General features: G+C 34.3%; 1 non-coding gene across 1 annotated transcript; it reads right to left on the bottom strand.

Annotated features, from left to right (window-relative positions):
- Nucleotides 1-2,875: 2,875 nt before the first annotated feature.
- LOC126951868 (small nucleolar RNA U13) lies at nucleotides 2,876-2,979 on the bottom strand. Its single transcript, XR_007724711.1, has one exon. It is a non-coding gene; the product is annotated as a small nucleolar RNA U13 (small nucleolar RNA).
- Nucleotides 2,980-3,531: the final 552 nt, after the last annotated feature.

The raw sequence follows: 3,531 nt of genomic DNA on the forward strand, positions 1-3,531 counted from the left end.
GGGTGTTTGGAAGACTGCCTCACAGTCCTTAGAAAATAAAAAAAAATGGAGTCCAGGACCTGCTAAAGATGTCCATTTGCCAACCTAGTAAATGCTCCAGATCTCAGTTCTGAGGTTCATGTATTATCCAGGAGGAGATGGTAAAAGTATAATTTGTATTTGACTGTATTTAGTAAAGAATCTCTAGGGAAAAAAACCAAAACAATAGGAAAAGAATATAGTAACAGCAGAAGAAGAGAATAGCATAATTTTAAAATTGAATTATCCAAACAAAGGCAAGAAATTTTAAAAAATGAACATAAAACATGATGACAAAGAGAAAACAAATGGAACATGATAATTATAAAACCAAATTCGTTAGTAATCACATTACATGTAAATGGACTAATTGGCTAAATTTAAAGACAAAGATGGTCACTCTGGGTGGGGGTGAAACAGTTGTAGGCTGCTTATGAGAGACACATTTTTAATATAAGGACACAAAAAAGTTTGAAAGTGAAAGAACGGGGAAATAGATTCCATGAGTAGAAGACACTGTGAATGCCCTTGGCATTCGCCATGACTTTCCAGATGTCTTTCAGTGGCATGTAGCACTGGGTCTCGCCTGAGGACATTCTTTAACCCTGGAAGCAGGCTGATGGGGAATACAGGCTGGTGGGAAATGGGACAGAGTAGAAATTCTGAGGAGCTGATGCCCTCAGGAGCAGCCCTTGTCTAGTGAGGATGTGAGCTGGCAGTAAATACTCCAACTTGCTCACCTTCAGGTGGAGAAATTCCAAGGCGTTTTCATGCAGTCTGCCAGCAAAGCCACTGAGGAGCCTAGAGGAGACTTCCAAGAGGTGAAGCAAGCCCCAGCTGTCCACAGCCAACAGCTCACTAGTGCATCCAGTGTCAGCTTCCTTCCCTTCCGTGTCTACTCAGGCGACCTTACCAGTGTTCCTAGGTTTACTTCTCACCTTCTGTACTCAAAGTCTGCTTCTCAGGGACACCAGCTTAATACACCATGCAAACTTTAGCCCCCTAAAACTAGTATGATTACATCAATATACAAAGTAGAATCTAAGGCAAGAAGCGTCACTAGAGAGTAAGAGGGGTGTTTCTTATATATAAAATGGCTAATCCACCAACGAGATATAATAACTTAAAAATACATGCACTTGATATTATGGCTTTAAAATATATAAAAGCAAAAATTGATGGAAACAAAAAAAAGGAAATAAATCTATTACCAAAATCAAATCTATTACCAAAAAGCAAATCTATTACCAAAATGCAAGTTGATAAGACACTTCTCTGAATACCTAATAGAACAGGTAGGGGGGAAAAAAGGAAATATGTATGTAGATTTGAACAACACAATTAACAATTGAATACACATTCTTCCTAAGTGCATGGACCATTTACTAGCACTGATATTATGTTGGACCATAAAGCAACTTCAAAAATCTCAAAGGACTGAAATCATACACAGTATGTTTTATGATCATGATACAATTAAACTTAAAAAAAAACTAGAAAATACTATTTGGAAATTATACAATAATAATAATAGTGCATAGGTTAAATGAGAAATTCCAATAAAAATTAGAAAATATTTTCACTTGACTAATAATGAAAAATTCATTATATTGAAACTCATGGGATGTAGCTAAAGTTGCATTTGGGGAGAGGATTTATGCAGTAAATGCATATTTTAGAAAGAAGAAAAGTTGAAATGGCAATTAGCTAAGTATTATCAAGAAATTAGAAAAAGAACAGCAAATTAAACCCAAAGTAGATGAAAGTCAATTTTAAAAATGAGAAGAAATTAATGAATAGAAAATGAGCATGAAATACAGAAATATAAAAAGCTAAAAGTTTATCATTTGAAAAGATTAGTAAGATTAATGGACATCTACAAGGACAGATAAAAAAGAGACAAGTCACAAATTATCAATGTCAGAATGAAAAGGTGTACATCACTACAGACAATAGAGATATTAAAAAATAAGAGTGAGGCTAGGTGCAGTGGCTCACACCTGTAATCCCAGCAGTTTGGGAGGCTGAGGCAGGAGTATTGCTTGAGCTCAGGAGTTTGAGATCAGCCTAGGCAACATGGTGAAACCTCGCCTCTACTAAAAATACAAAAAAATAAATAAATAAATAATTAGCTGGATATAGTGGTGTGTGCCTGTGGTACTAGCTACTCAGGAGGCTGCAGTGGGAGGATTGCTTGAGCCTAGGAGGTGGAGGTTACAGGGAGCCGAAATCACACCACTGCACTCCAGCCTGGGCAACACAGCCAGACCCCATCTCAAAAAAAAAAAAAAAAAGATATGAGGAACTACTTTATGCCAATAAATTTGGAAATGTAGGGAAAATAAGAAAGTCCCTATAAAAATAGACCTCACCAAAATTGATGAACAGAAATCCAAAACTTAAATCGCTCTTTATCTAGTAAAGTAATTGAACCTATAAATTAATACTTTTCCACGAACAATTTCCTCAGCCCAGATGACTTCACTAACGGATTCTTCCTAAAATTCTTTAAGATAAAAGAAAAAGAAGAAACACTTCCCAACATATTTTATGATGCCAGCAAAACTTTGATATTAAATTCTGGAAAGAACATTACTCAAAAGGAAATTACTTGCCAAGTTCTTTCATGAAATATATATAAGAATTTTTGTAAAAACAGTAAATTAAATCCAGTGATATATAAAAAGGTTACTACATCATGACTACGTGACTTTTATTCCAGGAATGCTAAAGTGTTAAAGTCTGAGAACAAAGCAATGTAATTAGACACATTAACAAAGTGAAATAGAAAATCACATGATTATGTCAATAGATGCAAAAAAGTATTTGATGTGAGTCAAAAATCTATTTTTTTTCTTGTCAGATGGGTAATGTGCTGATGGTGTAAGAACATTTAAGGAAGGCATATCTCACACGAGCGTGAAAAAACCCAATCGTCACACTTATGAACTACAAAAGGATTTCAAAATCTATTTGTGATAAAATGTCTTAGCAAATTAGAAATAGAAAAGAATTTTATTAATCTGGAAAAAAGTATATACAAAAAATATGAAATATGGTTAAAATAAAATTTAGAAGTTCTAAGCAAATGGAGAAAAATACTACCTATACCTTCTATGCAGATATCCAATTGAATTAGTATCATTTATTTTTAAAGACCATTCTTCCCCCCTCTATACAGAAACTAAGTCGTATTTGAGTCATTGGATATGAATGGATATGTTTTTATATTTCCTACTATTCACTCTACACTGTCTTAATGACTGGAACTTTATAATAAGCCACAGTGTCCTGTATGTATAGTCTCCGGTTTTTTTCTTCTTAAGGTTATCTTGGATATTATGCCCTTTGCATTTTCACACAAATGCTAGAAACAAATTGTTGACTTCTTAGAAAAACTTTGCTGGGTCTTAACTGGCATTGTGTTGAATCTATAATCAATTTGGGTAGAATCTTTTCAATATCAGTACTTTCAACCCATAAATATGTTATTTCCCTTCCTTTGCTTAGCAT

The sequence above is a fragment of the Macaca thibetana genome, chromosome 3 (assembly GCF_024542745.1).
Source record: "Macaca thibetana thibetana isolate TM-01 chromosome 3, ASM2454274v1, whole genome shotgun sequence".
Classification (NCBI taxonomy): Eukaryota; Metazoa; Chordata; class Mammalia; order Primates; family Cercopithecidae; genus Macaca; species Macaca thibetana.